The 18,669-nt window shown below is 39.3% G+C and overlaps 1 protein-coding gene across 4 annotated transcripts in view; it reads right to left on the minus strand.

The window, feature by feature from the left end:
* The window catches only part of MOB2 (MOB kinase activator 2), a 142,457-nt gene that overhangs the window by 16,057 nt on the left and 107,731 nt on the right, over positions 1-18,669 (minus strand). The window lies entirely within an intron of this gene.

The raw sequence follows: 18,669 nt of genomic DNA on the forward strand, positions 1-18,669 counted from the left end.
CAGGTCAGGATTGGTGGACATAGCACACGTTCCATTTTCCCAACATGAAACAGCTCTCTTTAGACCTGCTGGGGCTAACAGCCCTAAGAAAATCAACATGGTTTCAAGGGAAGTCACCCGCATGGAAGACCACAATGAGTTTGGAGCAGGAGGCAGGGTTATCAGTCACCCTACCTGTCCATCAGACTAGAGATGTTATTTCACTAGCAAGCATCTGTTAACTGGAGAAAGCATACTTGGTCATACAGGATCTACTGTGCACCAGGGCTCTTGGTTGCAGATGTAGCAGCTTAGGTGGCCAATAGGCAGATTCTTGTGAGGTTTGCCTTTGCTTGTGGTTTTGGCACTGGGCTGAAACTATGTTGGGGAAAGATGGAGATTGTATGCCCCCTGCCATCACTCTGTACAAATTAATCTCAGTAAGGGATTGGATTGAGATGGAGTAAAGAAATGCAGAGTACTGTCCAGTTTGGGAGCACCCCCCACCTCATTTGTTGATTGCCCAAGGGCACACACAATAGCATGGGGATTTCACTGGCTTCCACCCAATAGTTTTCACAGCAGACAAACTGGAGTGTGAAATTCATCAGTTAATAACTGAATAGCAAATGTATGCATCTACTGCCCTATACTCTCCAAAGACTGCAATAGCTCTAAGTCATAAATGCATGGCATTCCAACTGATTCAAATAATCCGTTACTTGTATGTTTTTAAGCAAACTGGTTTAGCCTCGGACTCTTCCTTATCACTGCTAGTCCTTCCTAAGGATGCACTAAATTCCACTAAGCTATCTGTCTGTGCTTTTACCTTTCCTCCCACCCCAGAAGGCATAGCTTTGCACACAGCTCTTTCCATACTGCACACCCTGTAAGGAAATGACTGAGTGTGCCAATTCCAATTCCCTTCAGAAATTCATTCCAAGCTTTCCAGACCTTCAGAGGAATAGCTTCCAAAAAGAGCAAAAACTGTTTTATCACATTTTCCTATCACCCAACAATTTAAATTCAGTGAGTTCGGAGTAGTTCAAACCATGGTGACTACGTTCCAATTCTGTTGAAGCTCAATATTGCAAAAAAAGTTTGCTTCCACCACAGAATGTACTAGCAAAACATAATAAAATAATGAAGTAAAATAATTCCCAAATCATCCCACAACATCTAGCCATGTTTCTGTATCAGAGCACATTATTTCAATCAGTACCTAATTTGAAATGCTTGAAGCACACAAATGTAGACATAAAAGTTAAAGAAGCAAATGAAAAGCTCACTTCAATATGCTTAAATGTCAGCTAACACTGAGCTTCAGGAATGCAAACTTTTTTTCTTTTCCCCTCAAAGTCAGATTGCATCTCCTTGCAGTTTCCAAGGAAATAAACCTCAGCTATGTTAGCCAGTAAAAACATGAAGGCAAACCAACTCTCCAGGCAACTCTTCAAGCAAAGGTTACTTGAAAAACCCAAACTAGTCTTGATGCAAATATCAGAGGCCCACCTCACCCTGCAGTAGAAAAGGAGGTACAATTAACAGAGAAGAAGAATACTTAGGTCATGATGCAAAACACTGCTGCCATTTAGGTTTGCTAGCCATCACACAGACATACATATACGCGCACACACACACTCCTTTACACATTTGTGGATTTATTTGCCAAGGGTTCCCTCTACAACAGCATTAGAAAATAAATTAATATGCCAAGTGTTTTCTATCAGTCTCTCTAATGATATTTTTCTACACATCTATCCCCTAAATGCTACAGTACTGAAAGCCTATTCAAAATTAAAAACCAAGCACTGGGTTGACAAAGGATTCACCAGGACCAAACTATTATCTGTTCAAGGCAATATAAAAGTTGTTTGATAACAGTAAAAGAGCAAGAAGATTAATGTTATGTAATTGCTTAAAATTGAGCCTGATGGTGGCTTCTGATAAGAACCAGCTCTAATTAATAATGAGCAAATAAATCCATTTCTACTTTTGTGTCATTTAAGGTTTGCATCCACTCCATCCCATCCTGTTCACATATACCGGTACATCTGAAGTGTGATTTTATTTTTTCCTACAATCCATCTGAAAATTCTTATCAAATTAACACATTTTCAAAATACATTTTGATATCTGTTAGACAAGAACTGTCCCAGTAATAAAATCCTTACATAATCTTCAAAGTTTTTTTTCCTTTAAGTACCACACCACTGATATTTTAAATGAGATATCTATGAGTGGGAATGTGTGGGCCCTTCCACATAGTCATATAACCCAGAATATCAAGGCAGAAAATCCAATAAACCAGTGGTTCTCAACCTGTGGGTCCCCAGTTGTTTTGGCCTATAACTCTCAGAAATCCCAGCCAGTTTACCAGCTGTTAATATTTCTGGGAATTGAAGGCCAAAACATATGGGGAACGACAGGTTGAGAACCACTGCAATAAACACTGCTTATCTGAGTCCACACTGCTATATATTCCAGTTCAAAGCTGAAAATAAATGACAAAGGCCTATTTATATATAATTGAATTTTTCACAATTGAAAGGATATATGTTTATCTTTTGTACTCTAAGATCTGTGTCCCAAGTATCTATCTATGACATTTAACCAGAGGAATTCATGAGGACAAATAGCACAGCTACATATAAATCAAACATGTACAAATGGGTAAAAAAAAAAACCCCAGAAAATAATGTTTAGGTAAATATTTCAAAAAGTTTAGATCTATACAATATATTTCAATGATCATACTTTTTGGAGAGTTTACTTTTTAATGTAGGTGGAGAGGTTACTTTTTAATGTAACCTCTCCAAATACATCATGTATAGTACAACAAATTCCTTTTAACAGTCAACTGCACCACTATGGATGAGATAAAGGTTATTAAAATGTTTTGTTTTTAAAAGATTGCTAATCTTCGCAAATATAGCTTTCCTTCCTCATTAGTCAAGTCACCCATAGATATGTGTAAAAAGAGGTCAACCTGTCTGAGGAGGAAGAGTCTTACAAAGGTAATAACATAAATCACATTCTTGTTAAAATCCAGAGGAACAGTTATAGGTTCTCTTCCCATTTAAAACTTCTAAAGTTGCCAGATATCCTTTGTTCTCCTCCTGGATGCTCTTTACTTCAGAGGGTCACAGCTGCTTATAAAAGTAAAGAATGACCCTGATTTACATAACATAGTCCAAAAGTGTTTCTTATAGTTTAAGTTCAGCAATACTGTCACCCTTTGAAATACATGCAAATATCAAGCTACAATCCAAGTACCGTTGTTACTTCCCTGGAAACCCATCTGAAAAAGTCAGAGAAAAATTACACTCCAAATTTCCTGTTCTTTTGTCCCCTTTCCCTATAGATTGAAAGCTTTTCCAACCACATTATAAGCAATGTTTCTATCTGATAGAAAGCTGTCATCTTGACAGATCTGATAAAGGACTTTGACTTTACAACATTGTATAAGATTGTGTTTATTGTTAATCGAGCTGTGGATATGCCAACATCTCCCAGAAGCATTTTATTTATTGCTTTGTAATTTTTTTCAGGCAATGCTAAACCCAATACAACTATTTCAGGTGTTATCTAGTAAAAACAAAAAAAGATGTCATATGTTCTTAATTAATGTTTGCCCTCTTGTTACCCAACCATGGTCTTCTGACCACACTTGATGTTTCTCTACCATTAATAAGTATTCCAGCTTCCATCTGTGAAACATTGGAGGTCATGTCACCTGAGCTCTCACTATGCTATTCCAATGAAAAGCATACCACTGCAAACAATATTGCACAACACACTATTCAGGAGAGAGATCTGATCTGATTCTATCAGACTACTTAGCTGTTTTAAGTTCCTGCCAGTCTTTGAGATACAGTAGATTTCTTATTAGACAAAACTGTTCAGTGCAAAAAAGCAGGAAAATACAGCAGTACCCTGTTTAGTTCAGCACAGAGTAGTAATTCCACATATAGCATTGCCACTATACTGAGCCATTTGCCACCTCAACAGTAGCAAATACCTGCTGAAGTCCCACACTCACCCACAGACATCATATATATATAAAAAGTGGAGGATTGCAGAACCATACTGCTATAGGCACATAGCCAGAGTAAAAGAGGGTGTATTATTCTCTGGTGATCACAGCAGGTGAGATAACTGCTTCACATTTGGCTACAGGGAAATAATTAGAGGCTCCTGCAACCCACCTTCCATCAATACTCTAGGAACAAATAGGATATGGGAGAAGGGCTTCAGCAGGCCTACAGTTGGTGCAGAAGGTCCCTCTGGCCTCTGCAGAGGCAAGAAGGGAATGGAAATTTCTACTGCAACTAAAAATAAATAAACAAGTAGGATTAATCCTTGTGTATGCCACTAACGGGATGTTACTCTGATCTAATCAGAGGATTACTTTGAGACAAAGTAGTAAAGTTTTCACATAAACTATTACACCAAGGCCTACAGCTCCTTCCAGCATAGATTAATATAGACTATGTGAGGATATGAAGTGACCAAGTATTCGTCATCCCCATGCCACAGACAACAACTAAATGATTGCTGCCATTGCTTTATTCATTGCACTTGTGTGCATAGTACACCTTTTATATTTATTGCATACAAGGGCAACATAAAAACTTCATCAAAGAATAAAAACAGAAAAAACTCCAAAAGGAAACTAGCACCAACACAGAAAAGGACTAAAGGGTATAATGACTATAGGCTAATACTAAGACAATAATAATTTTATGTGCAGTACAGCCACTGTACCTGCAGGACTGGTACTCAGTTTCACTTACCTGCATCCAACTAATTATATCTTCCCTAAGAATTTTATAGGTTCTTCGGGTGATTGTATGATATGCTTCTACCAAAAGTTACAACAGAATCCGCCAAAGGCCCTACCTCTCTAGGAATGTTCTAGCTCATCTATGCGACTCTATGTTATGAATGTTCTAAGTCATGTAGAGCGACTTTGTGTTAACTCCTAGCATAACTTGTTCAATACGATTTGCTATAATTAATGGTTTCCAGTTTCTGCGGTAAGTTCAGGAACATACCCCCTGTAGATACAGGGGTCACATTGCAGTCTAACTCTGAAATCTGCCTCAATGTCAGATTGCATGTGAGGCTGGAAGGGAATCCCAGAGCAGCACCAAAGTAATAGAAAATGGATCACATCCAGCAATGGATTGGAGATGCCGGTGATATCTCATACTGGAAAGTGAGAAGCAGAAGGATAGCATTACAGACAAACAAAAGACACAGCAGAACAAAACTTCAGGTAAACAATTTCTTCTTGTGCATAAGAAAGAACATTGCAAGGAAACAAAATCAATAAAAAGGACCGCTACCCATCAGCAGCAGACAGCACCATTCACACCACCAATAAATTGTCAATGAGACAACCATCACCACAGATTTCAATGTTTTGTCTCAATATTGAAAATTCAGCATATACTTGTCTTTTCTCTCCAGTTCCGGGGGGGGGGGGGAACGACCTCTGTTCCCCAGCCAACCTGACCTCTTGCTCCTTCTTCTAATAGTATTTGTACACAGAGTTCTTTCAATTTTCCTAGGATACATGTCCAACTTCCTGAAACTCTCTTTTTCCCACAGGTTGTTCTCACATTTTTTTTTAAAATGCTTTACTGCCTTTGCTATCTTGCCAATTCTTTAGTTTCTAATGCTAAAAATAGAACTGTATTCTAACCAAAACTTTCCAACAGAAATGCAGACTTATTTCTTTTCTAGACATGATGAAAGGTCTAGCTCCTTCTCTGCTTCCATTTTCCTTGCTATACTCTTGAGTCTGCACTATGCATGAAATATTTCATGTTCTCACTATGTGGCCAATGGAGGACACAATTTAATATAAACTTGCATTTTCAGTGAAACAGCTATGTTATTTTAAACATGATGCTCATATTACAGGCAACGTATCATTTATAACAGCTCTGCTTTGCTCCAAACAATGTTTTGTTTTATTTATAAAAACAGTATCACACTTTTCTTATGCATATTTACCAGGACCAATGTGAGCTAGAAATAACACAGCTGATGCAGCCACAACAAATTCTGACAAATACTTATCTTGCTGGGGGGAAATGATTTCAGTATAACTTCTTTAATAACTTCCCTAACACTATCTGTCTTTCAGAATGGACTACTTTGCCTTTCCAGCTAAAGATTAACACCTTTGTGTGTGTGTATGTGTGTACATGAGAGAGAGACAGAAAAAAAAATTGAACTGCCAGTTAATACATTCTGTTTTTCATGAATGTAAATAACGTTCTTCTTTAATTTTCCCCTACCGTTTGACTATTATAAATATGCAAACTTGCGGTGAGAGTGTATTGTGACCCTCTGCACTTAGTTTCTGTCACTGCTGTCACCCTTGTACAGATTCTTTAACCTGTTTTTTCCTCCAGTTCCAGTCAAGACAAGATGTAGACAACACCCTAGCTCTTTTGTAGTGAACAGGCACAATCAACACCTTTTTGTATTAACAATTACTCAGAAAATAACAACAAAATTGCATTTTATATTCACTATACTCCACTCAACTATTTTACATCCAAGTATTCACTCTATATTCTATTTCTGTTTTATTGATTATTCTAAAGCCTTGGACTGTTTGGATCATAATACACTGTGGCAAGTTCTTGGTGGTATGGGATATCAAGCCATCTTGTCTGTCTCCTGAGGAATCTGTATAATGACCAAGTAGCAACAGTAAGAACAGACCATAGAACAACAGACTGACTCAAGATCGGGAAAGGATTACAGGAAAGTTGTATACTCTCACCCTACCTATTCAACTTGTATGCAGAACACATCGTGCGATGTACGGGGCTTGAGTTAAAATTGCTGGAAGAAACATCAACAACCTTAGATATGCAGATGACACCATTTTGATGGTTGAAAGCAAGGAGGAGCTGAGGAGCCTAAAACCCAAGGTGAAAGAAGAAAGTGCAAAAGCTGGGTTGCAGTTAAACATAAAAAAACCCCCGAGATTATGGTAATCATACTGATTGATAACTGGCAAATAGAGGGAGAAAACGTGGAGCCAGTGACAGACTTTGTATTTCTAGGCATGAAAATTACTGCAGACACAGACTGCAGCCAGAAAATCAGAATACGTTTACTTCTTGGGAGGAGAGCAATGACTAATCTCAATAAAATAGTGAAGAGTAAACACAATGGCAACGAAGGACTACAGAGTGTGTGTGTGTGTGTGTGTATAAAACGGTCAATGACCAGCACCAAAAGTCTACATAGTTAAAGCAATTGTATTCTCCACAGTAACCTATGGATGCGAGTTGGACCATCAGGAAAGCTGAACAAAGAAAGATTGATGCTTTTGAACTGTGGTGCTGGAGGAAAAGTCTGAGAATGCCTTGGACCGCAAGAAGATCAAACCAGTCCATACTCCAGGAAATAATGCCTGACTGCTCACTGGAGGAAAGAATATTAAAGACAAAGATGAAGTACTTTGGCCACATAATGAGAAGAGAGAAAAGCTTGGAGAAAAGAATGATACTAGGAAAAATGGAAGGAAAAAGGAAGAGGGGCCAACCAAAGGCAAGATGGTTGGATGGTATCCTTGAAGTGACTGGCTTCACCTTGAAGGAGCTGGGGTGCTCTGGCTGGGCTGGTCCAGGAGGTCAAGAAGAGTCAGAAGTGACTGATCGAATAAACAACAACAAAACACTCTGTAAATTTTAATTAAGTCAAAACTTGGATGAGTGACTGTAAAATGGGCGGTCAAAGGCACGATTGAATATGAGTGGGAGAACAGGACCAGAAGTCTCTAAGAGGTAAATCTGACAGCCTTTCACTATTATTGCCTCCCTATTGCCACATCTGGTTGATAGAAGCTGACTCTTTTTGTTAGTCTTAAAAAAAAACTTAGTTCTCAGAATGCAAATTACATAACAAACATGGCATATGGGAAAACTATGAATGGAGATAAATGGTTCTTTTACTTTAAAGGATCTTGCAACAAGGCAAATGTCTGAAAAGTTATTCCTCTATTGCCACAGCCAGTCTGTTTTCCTGGTTTTTTAAAACAGGGAAAGCAACCAATGCTTTTGCAAAACATTTGTGAAGCATCCTTTGCTTGCTAAACTGCCTGACCCAGGACCTCATTTTTCAGCTTATCTTTTCCAGTCAAGAGCTCGCTTCAGGCCGAGGTGAACTGGCAGTCAAAAGGGAAAAAGGCAGCACAGAGAGGACCAGGGAGGAGAACTGGCTGCAACAACAGACTCCCCTTCCCACCCCCATTTTTTTGTTCTGTTTTTAAAGGGTTGCTAGTAGTTTGTTTAGGAGGAGAAGGAAGGAAGAAAGTTCCTTGCATGCCCGGGAAAAGCTTTTATTTCATATTCTCACAGCAGTTCTTTGCCTTAAAAGGCAATCTCTGCCTAGTCTCCAAATACTGCCAAGCTGTAAGCAGTCAGTGCCCAAGCATGGCAAGCATAGGGAGGATGACAACCCCCAAACACTACTTCACAGGACTGCCTTCCCAAAGGAGCATCCCCCCCCACACTCCCCTTGGAGGAAAGCTCTTAACCAACAGGTATAAAGACAAAATTGGAGTTCAGAAACTCTGCCTAGCATTTTCTCTTGGAAAGTGTATTCGTTTTATATCATTCTAGTTTAGTTGTTCACCACCCTTCAGAACACAAGGGCTTTTAAGGCAACCATATCACAAGTAAAAAGAGATTACAAAAGCAAAAACATTATGAAGATAGGCTAAACAATTTTTTCAAAACAGGTTAAAAAACTATTTTTAAAAATAACTTGGTACAGAGAGTCCTGTCAAGGTTGCTTTTTGACAAAAGTGTCTTGTGGTTGAAGACATGGAACAGAGGTGACAATGCATTGAGTCATATTCAGTGATGGGTCACTGTGAACAAAGGTGGCAAATAGGTATGAATCAAAAAGTACTCTGAGTAGCAAAAGACACTACTCCTATGAAAACAAAGGGAAACTATACTGCACATATGGACTGGCTAAATGAAGTTATCCCCCCCCCCCCAAATCTACACTTAAAAAAAAAAGATGTAAAATGCTAAAATACATTGTGCCACTTTATACTGCTGGTAGGAATAGGAATAGGAGCCCCTGCTGGTGCTGTGGGTTAAACCGCTGAGCTGTTGAATTTCCTAACCAAAAAGTTGGCAGTTCGAATCTGGGGGGCGGGATGAGCTCCTGCTGTTAGCCCAGCTTCTGCCAACCTAGCAGTTTGAAAACATGTAAATATGAGTAGATCAATAGGTACTGCGCCTGCAGGAAGGTAACGCCACTCCATGCAGTCATGCATGACCTTGGAGGCATCTATGAACAACGCTGGCTCTTCGGCTTCGAAACTGAGATGAGCACCACCCCCCCGGAATCAGACACGACTAGACTTAATGTCAAGGAGAAACCTTTACCTTTACTTTAGGAATAGATATCCACATAAATTTCCCTGCAAATATAACAAAATCATACCAGGGACAGATTTGCGCTATCAACACATTTTGCTACGTAAGTTTGCCTAACATTTGGGATTCCAAGCCAAGCCTCTTCTGATATTATTGGTGTGGCACTACTCTGTAAAGTTATACAAAATACCATCTCAAAAACAGATGTTACCAATAACAAACCAAAGCTTCCAAGTTCTGGCTGCAACGAAGGAAAGCAGATTTAAGAATGTGGATGGTTTACATGTGCCAAAAATACCTTTAACCTACACACACAACCACAGGTTCTATCCACAAAGTCTCATTATGAGTAACAATTTCTTTTGAGAGCCACTTATTCACGCTATAAATAGTATTCGTTTCTTGAAGAGAGAAAGACAAAAGTGAAGAGGCTTAGAATAGCAATTTATAACTTGGAGTTTTAAAACAAATCCTGAAAATGGCACTGAAGCCACTAGCCTGGAAAATAGATCAGGTTTTAAATCACAAGAATCAGAAAAGGAATTTCTTTGTGCCCATCACCTTCAGAGAGATAAATTTTTAAAGCAAACGTATTATATTATTTCAAGTTTTTGTGTTCATGTGCTTCCCTAGTAAGATATGTAAAACTGATCTAATATAAATTGAAATTATATTTCTAGCAAGTAGGTGACTGTTGTGCTGGGAAAATGACACAAAATGAAGGTAGTGCCTATTTAGTGTACCATTAGCCAATATATTTTGCTGCCTGAGGTGGAGCAGAAAATGATGCTCTCCCCCTTTTCAGTTTTGGTGCATGAAGTCAGACAATTTTACCAAAAGAGACAGGAATTCATGTAACTAAGGATACCATTCCTGAAGTCAACCAAATATTATAGTGCATTTTAGCCTAATTCATTATCTGTATGAAGTTATTAAAGGTAGCTGTAGATGACTAGGAATTACATCATTTGTATTAAGTACCCCTCACTCTATGGAAGTAAACAAATCTGTTACTTTCAAAACTGTGGTGCTTCAACCAACTGGCTCATTTTGTCTAATGGTATGGCCAGCTCTGACTCCTACTGATAAGCGGAGAACACAACATTATGAAGTCATTAGCATAGTGGAGGTTTTATTTATTTAAAATATGGAGCTTTGGTTTACACAACCTCCATGTGCCATTGCTGAGACAAGCTTTTCACACTGTCAGCTCTCAGCAAGAAAATAGCCCACATGCTGTTTACCAGATACAAACTAACGATACAGAAATATGAAGGGCTTGACTTACCATGCTGACATGAAGGTTCATAGTGACATTCAACTCTAAAACTTGCACATTAATACATTCTCTTCCTCTCTCTCTCTCTCACACACACAAAATTGGGTGTAGTAAAATATTTTGGCACAAACATTTGAATTATTTTCTCTAGCATCAACAATACCTAGGTTTTTAAAATTAAATTTAATTATTCTTTCATAACTGTTGCTGTCTATGGAGAAAAGGATTTTGTACATTCACATATATCTTCCCTTCAAGTCACTATTACAGATCTTAGCACTTATCTCCCAGGTCCCAGTCTAACACTAACTGTACCACATGATGTTTTAGAAAAGTATATCATTTTTCCAAGCTGTACAAGTGCTTCAAAGAAGAACGGAAGAAACAGACAAAAACTACAGCTCCAGTATTTTTCTCATTCAGAGGAAACTGACCTACTTCCAAAAAGGCTGCAAGCAGAGCACAGCTGTAGCTTTCCTGCACCTTTCCTTGCACCAACGCTTGGAATTCAGAGGTTGTTGCAGTTGTGTGCCTTCAGATCATTTCCAACTTATGGCAACTCTAAGGTCGCCCTTAGAGTATCTTATGTTTTCTGGCAAGATTTGTTCAGAAGGGATTTACCCTTGCCTTCCTCTGAGGCTGAAAGAATGGGAGCTGCCCAAAGTCACACAATGGGTTTCCATGATCAAGCAGGGACTTCAACCTTGATTTCAAAAGTCACAGTCCAATGTTCAAACCACTACACTATATTACACTACCCTATGCTACACTTCCCTGAGGCTCAGCCAAAATATATGTGGTTCCAGGTAGCTATCACATGTAACAGCTGGCCAATAAGTCTCTCCACTGTACATTAATCTGTTTTTGAGCTATTTAAAGTAACTTCTGTCATGGTTACATTTTTAGTTAGTAACTGACACCCTCAAAAGATTCTTCTTTAAAACCATGCTGAATCTTTCACAACAATTGTGTTGTCCCATGAATTTAACTATTTCAGATTTTAGAATGATGTTTTTTGACAGATTTACAATTTCCCAGATCCATTCTCAAAGACTGGCAGTGCACTGGCAAAGGCTGCCCTACACTTCTTCAGAAAGATGGCTGATTCCAGGAAGATGATGGTTTTTAAAATTCAAAGATAGTTTCCACATTTGAACTCTTTCTTCTTTTTTTTCCCAGATGCATGACCTATTAATTTGTCAGTCTTGTAATCTAATCCTTTGTTGCTGCTAGTTGTGTAGGGCAACATGGCTGTCCAACAGTTCCATTTAGTTTCTTTACAAATTGTTCTATAGTCTAATACCAACCATCTGCTTTCACTGCAATTTAGGTGAAGCTTTCTCTTTTCTACAAGCCCATCTTGTCCAAAAGTGTTATCTAGCATCTGAAACAAATTTAGAACCTTCCTCTCAAAATCATTACTGATTCATTAAGGCACTCTAATAGGCTTGTACAAGAAATAAACAGTCCTGAATGTGATAACTCAGAGCACTACTTCAGTGTTTTACCTTTGAGTCCCCTTTGGGGAAATAAAGCAGGGTATAAATATTACTATTATTATTATTTGAAACACAACAAGATGAGTCCACAGCATACAAGATCACTCTGCTGGCTGTTGCAACGGATCACACGTCGGACACTTCCCAAGTATCTAGGACTGTGTAACGTATTGACGAATAATGCGTGCAGATGCCAGTAAGGTGGCCTTCTGAAGCTGGCAGATGGTAATTTTGTCAGTGCCGATTGTGTTTAAGTGCAGGCCAAGGTCTTTAGGCACTGCACCCTGTGTGCCAATCACCACTGGGACCACCTTGACTGGCTTGTGCCAGAGTCAGTTCAATCCTGCTGTCACCTGGGATTGCAACATCAACTATCCATACTTTTGTTTTTTAACACAACTGTGAGGTCAGGAGTATTGTGCTCCAAAACTCTTTGTCTGAATTTGGAAGTCCCAGAGTAATTATGATAATGATTATGATTATGATTATGATTATTATTTTACCTTGCAACCAGAATTTCGCTTCCAGAATTTTACAACTATGTTTCCCAGGGTTAATGGTGTAAATATATACCAAAATCCAACAAACTCCTCTTCTACACTAACACACAATGACACAACATCTTCTCATTAGGCAGGGAAGTCACCATCCAAGCACCCTCTGATAGAGAATCCCCTGAGTTTTTAAACCACATAATCTCTTACCGCTAAAAGTATATTCCCAACCTACCTATCCGAACGTATCTCGGCCTATCAGCCCACCAGGACCCTAAGATCTTCTGGGGAGGCCCTGCTCTCTATCCCGCCTGCTTCACAGGTGCGGCTGGCGGGGATGAGAGACAGGGCCTTTTCTGTGGTGGCCCCTTGGCTATGGAACGCCCTTCCCATGGAGGTAAGATCAGCCCCCTCGCTGATGGTGTTCCGTAGAAGATTAAAAACCTGGATGTTCGAACAGGCATTTGGTTAATTTGGTGCAATGAATGTAATGATTAAAGGATTGGTAATATGGACGACGAAACTGGATCACGATTTTAGTCAGGAGATGCATTGGATTGTTATTGATGTGCGAATATTGTGTATCATGCTTTTATGGTTTTAAATTGTATACTGTTGATTGTTGTATTTTGTTGTAAACCGCGTTGAGTCACCGGCTAGGCTGAGAAACAGCGGTATACAAGTATAGCAAATAAATATTCCCAACATGAGAGATTTTAGTTCATTACATGAGAAATGGGCCTCTTTTTATGTCTCAATAATTACCCCCCCCCCCCACTACACTAAGTAAAATTAGCTGGATTAGTAGCTGATGAATTGAATATCTCATATGAACTATGACATAGCTCCAAGGTAGGAAAATTATCTTCATAATATTCAACAAGTCACCCCCTAGAGTGCCTCAACCCCCAAGAAATGAACACTTTGCAGAAATGCTATGATACGAAACCTTCCATATAGGTAGTCTATTCAAATCTTATTGATTACATAATGGCAAAGGCTTTTGAGCTTTTGTGCATTAACTCTTCAGATCTAACTGACAGTTAAAATGTTCATACTTAAGTCAACAAAAATGTTTAGATATAGCCTTGGCTTTAGACCTTGCCAGTGTTTCAGATACACAGGCTTACTGGCTTTATTTATGCTGTTAAATCCATTGGGGAGGGGGGAGAGGGATTGGGAGAGGTTTACCATGCTCTAACAATGTACTGGTTTTGTTTACTGCTTTTTTGAGATGTCAAATCTGGCCATGGGGACATGGTTGCATCCTATTTGGATTACTATAACACATTCTACTTGGGTCCGCCTTTGAAGATTGGTCAGAAACTTCAACTAGTCCCATGACTTACAGCCCAATTGTAAACTGAGGCTGGATACAGGGATCACACAATGCCCTTGTTGAAAGAGCTCAAATGGCTGCCAGTTTATTTCTAGGCACAATCCAAAGTGCTGGGTATGTTCTATGTGGCTGAAATGGTCCAGGATAACTGACAGATCATATTTTCCTATACAAACTGACCAGAGCTCATTCCCAACACCAACATAAGCATGGTTGGTGGGGATGCAAAAAAGGGTCTTCTTGGTAGCTTCCCTGGAAACAGGGAATCCAAAATCTGAGTTGTTAATCCATTCATTTATTGATACTTTACTTCCAAGAAAAGGACAGCTTTCACATCTTGTGGCAAAAACCCCTTTCTACAATACTAACATTTGTCTCTATTTTACCATTCTAGGGAACGTGTATTATATTGAATGTACTGAAAACAAAGAAAGATTAGAATTAGTTGAGAAGGTAAGCAGAATATACTAGAATATATAAGAGATTGTAGAGATGTGTTTATTATAAAGTGTTATTTATAATGTGTTTAAACTGTATTTATAATGTTTATTATAAAGTGTTATCTATAATGTGTTTGAATCTGTATTTATGTATTACATTTGTTGCCAGGGCCTAGCTGAGAGAGATAGGTTGCCATGGTAACAAAGCCTCAGAGGAGGTGGGCGGAGTTTAAGGAATAAAAGGTTTGAAAGCGTCAGTTAATATTCAGTCAGGAGGAAGAGACCCTGAGAAGAGGACAGAGTCAGATAGGGCTCTGGGAAATAGCAGAGTCAAGAAAGGACTCTGGGAAAAGTAGTTTAGTCCGGTGGATGAGACCCGGGGAAGAGGTTCAGAGTCAGTTAGGGCTCTGGGTTGTGAAGCTGTGAGAATTCAGCAGTTCTTAGAATTTGTGAATATTTCTTCAGCAAGAAAGCTGAAGGTGTTACCTTGTTAGATTGCTTAGGTTAAAGAATCTAACAGAGGGGGTTTTAAGGATCGCCAGTAAGGAAAGACTGGTGATCAGAGGTTTGTTCCGAGTATAGGGCAAACAGTGTGGACATTCACAATAGGGAACTCTGAAGTAGTATAAGCACTTCACTAAGGAAGGAGTTTGTAGAATTGTAACAACAGAAGCCTGAATGTTTCTCAAACCAGCCATATTGTAACATCAAGCTTTGTGCCAAGTTCAAATTCTCAAAACTGCAACAATTACGTTCTGTTAACAATAAAACTTGTTCTCTTTGTATTTCAAACCTGCCTCCTCCATTGCTTTTATGTTTGGTGCATTCCACACTACCAAAGTCACCTCACAACACAACTAAAGATAAACAGAGACATAAACCAGCGTCTCTAAACATATTGGTGGCAGCTTAATTGATATTTAAAAGAAGGTTCCTCACAGAATATTGGTGGCATTAAAGAAGATTAATACTTCCTCACATAATTTTTGGTGGCATCTAGTGGGATTAGCGCTTCTTTACATAATTTTGGTGGCAGACGACGGGATTCGTGTAACAACTAATCGAGTGCCTTAAGTTTAATTTAGGAATAAGTTGTGAGGTAAAAGTTGTTGAAAACATGGCTACCAGGCGGCAGAGAAAGCTGGCTGAGGAAAGAGAGGGAGACCAAGAGGAAAGCTCGAGCTCTGAGGCAGAGACAGAACTGGTGCCTATGTCAGAAATGGCTTTTAAATACAAATTAGAGATGAAACGTTTGGAGATGGAGGCAAAAGAAAAACAAAGAGAGAGTGAGTTTGGAGAAAGACAAAGAGAGAGCGAAATGGAGGAGAAACGAAGAGAGAGAGAATTAGAACAGGAGAAGGAGTTAGAATTGAAGAGAATGGAGTTTGAGCTAGAGAAACAAAGATTGGCTTTGTCTCAAACATCCAGTGATGTTCAGGAAGGGAGATCTGGAGGGGATACCCCAGATTTGATGAAGAAATTCCCAAAATATACCAAGGACGATTGTCCAGAGAAATTCCTAATATCTTTTGAGAGATGTTGTCGAGATTTTGGAGTGGCTAAGGAAAAATGGATGACATACCTTAGGCCACAGATAAGTGGGAAACTTTTGCAGATTTATGGACAGTTGCCTGAAGAATCTTATGGAGACTATGATCTGTTTAAGAAACAGATTCAACAAGAGTTTAGATTGACTCCGGAATATTATAGATTTAAGTTCAGATCCTTAAAGAAAGATAAAACTCAAAGTTTTGCTCAGGTGGCCTCAAGATTATCTCAACTGTTCGATAGTTGGATAAAGACGTCTGAGGTGGAAGATTATCAACAGCTGAGGGAACTTTTAAAGCTGGAACAGTTTTTTCAGTTAGTGCCTTATGATATTCGCTGGGTGATTCAAGATCGCAAGCCATCCACTATTGTAGAGGCAGCGGTTATGGCAGATCAAATAACAACCTTGAAAGAAGGATTCAAAAGGGAAGATCTGCCAAATGACCAAAGAACAAACAGGCAGCCATTTTATTCACAACAAAAGCGCTCACAGCAAGAAAAGGGTGCTGACTTAGAAAACACCCTCTATAGGAGGCAGAGTGTAACAAGACAAACTGCTCCTGAGGTAAAAAGACGATGCTTTCAATGTGGAGAATGGAATCATTTAAAATATAAATGTCCCTTGTTAAGGAAAGAGAAAACAACCCTCTTTGTAAATAAAATGAAAGAAACACCAAAGGCAGTTACTGTTGCAAAGGAGAGTTCAAGCTCAGAGCCTCAAGAGAAACAATGTTTGTTCATCCTGTCAGGCAGCCCATCTAAGGACTACTTAGAAACCATTTCTATTGATAACAAAGACAGGAAAGGACTCAGAGATACAGGTTCCGAAGTGTGCATAGTGCATCCCGAAATAATACCTCAGAAATTTCAACAGCCAACCTCTGAAATAAAACTAAAAGGTTTAGGACCGGCGATTTCATCAGCCGTCGTAACTTTGCCAATAGAATATGAAGGATGGAAGGGTATGTGGGATTTTGCAGTCAGTCCTGACATACCATACCAATGTTTAATTGGAAATGATTTGGCTGAGGAGATTAAATACTGTAAGATGGCGTGTGGGGAGAAAGAATGTAACAATGAAAGCCCTGAACAGAAAGCCCTGTGTTTTGCCATACAACAAGATGGGGATGAGAGCCCAGAAGCCAGTGCTACAGTGGCTGAGCTTGTTAAGAAGACGGGAGGAGTTGAGGAGATTCGGCAGGAACAGAGAGCCGATGGATCTCTGAAGCCTCTATTTGCTTTAGCTCAAAACCCCACAGTGTTGACAGAAGAACAGCCCTCCGAGTTTATACTGAAGAATGGTGTCTTATATAGAGAATCCAAAAGTGTAAACTCGACAGAAAGATCAGTGACATGTAGTCAAATTGTAGTGCCTCAAGGTTTTAGAGAACAGCTGATGAGGGTGGCACACGAAAACCCTCAAGGTGGACATTTGGGCATAAGAAAAACCACGAAGAGGATCACTAAAAACTTTTATTGGCCTGGCATGTTCCAGAGGATCAAAGAGTTTTGCCAATCCTGTGACATCTGCCAGAGATTGAGCACTGGAAGGGATAAAGTTAAAGCTCCTATGATCCCTATGCCAATAATTGGAGAACCATTTTACAGAGTAGGCATTGACATTGTAGGTCCTCTCTGTAAACCAAGCAGACGTGGTTACCGTTACATTTTAACCATGATTGATTACGCCACAAGATATCCAGAGGCTGTAGCTCTGACTAACATCGAAACAACTACAATTGCAAATGCCCTGCTGTCCATTTGGGGAAGAACTGGATATCCCAGAGAACTGGTCTCGGATTTGGGAACACAGTTTACTTCCAAGCTTATGTCGAAGTTGCTGGAGTTATGTGGAATTAGACACCTGACTTCCACAGCATATCATCCGCAAACAAATGGACTGGTTGAGAATATGAACAAGACTTTAGTCAAAATGATAAAGTCTTACAGTCAGGAAAGGCCTTATGACTGGGACGTCAAGTTACAACAACTGCTGTTCGCCTACAGGACCGTCCCTCATGACAGCACCGGCTACAGTCCGTTTGAATTGCTGTATGGAAGGAAAGCTCGTGGTCCGTTAGATCTGTTAAGAGAATATTGGGAAGAAAGTCCGGCGAAGGATCCTGTTCCAGTGACAGAGTATTTAAGAGATCTTCAAGCAACAATGCAGCTGGCTAGAGACATTGCTCAAGAACATTTGCTTGCGGCTCAGCAGAAACAGAAAGACTATTATGACTCTACTGCTAAGCCAAAGGTCTTCGACATCGGAGATGAAGTTTTATTTTTATCTCCCAACAAGGCCAACAAGCTTCAATTGGATTGGTCTGGACCATGGAAGGTCATCAGAAGACACAACCACATAAACTATGATATTTTTGATGAACAATCCAATGTAGAAAGAAGAGTCCATGTAAATATGTTGAAGCCTTATGTTGTAAGATCTGCAAATGTATGTTTTGTTGTTTCAGAAGAGGAACCCGGTCCTTTTCTTTTTGGGAGGGTGATCGTGAACAGAACAAAAATTTAGATCGGGTAGATATGAATGTAGAATTGTCCCTACCTCAGAAAAGAGAGGTTGTGGAAGTTTTAAGTAACAATTGGCATTCTGATAAATGTAATATGTCAACAAATGAAAATGGTTAGAAAATCTATAGGGTACGAATAAC

Source organism: Anolis sagrei, chromosome 1, assembly GCF_037176765.1.
Source record: "Anolis sagrei isolate rAnoSag1 chromosome 1, rAnoSag1.mat, whole genome shotgun sequence".
NCBI lineage: Eukaryota > Metazoa > Chordata > Lepidosauria > Squamata > Dactyloidae > Anolis > Anolis sagrei.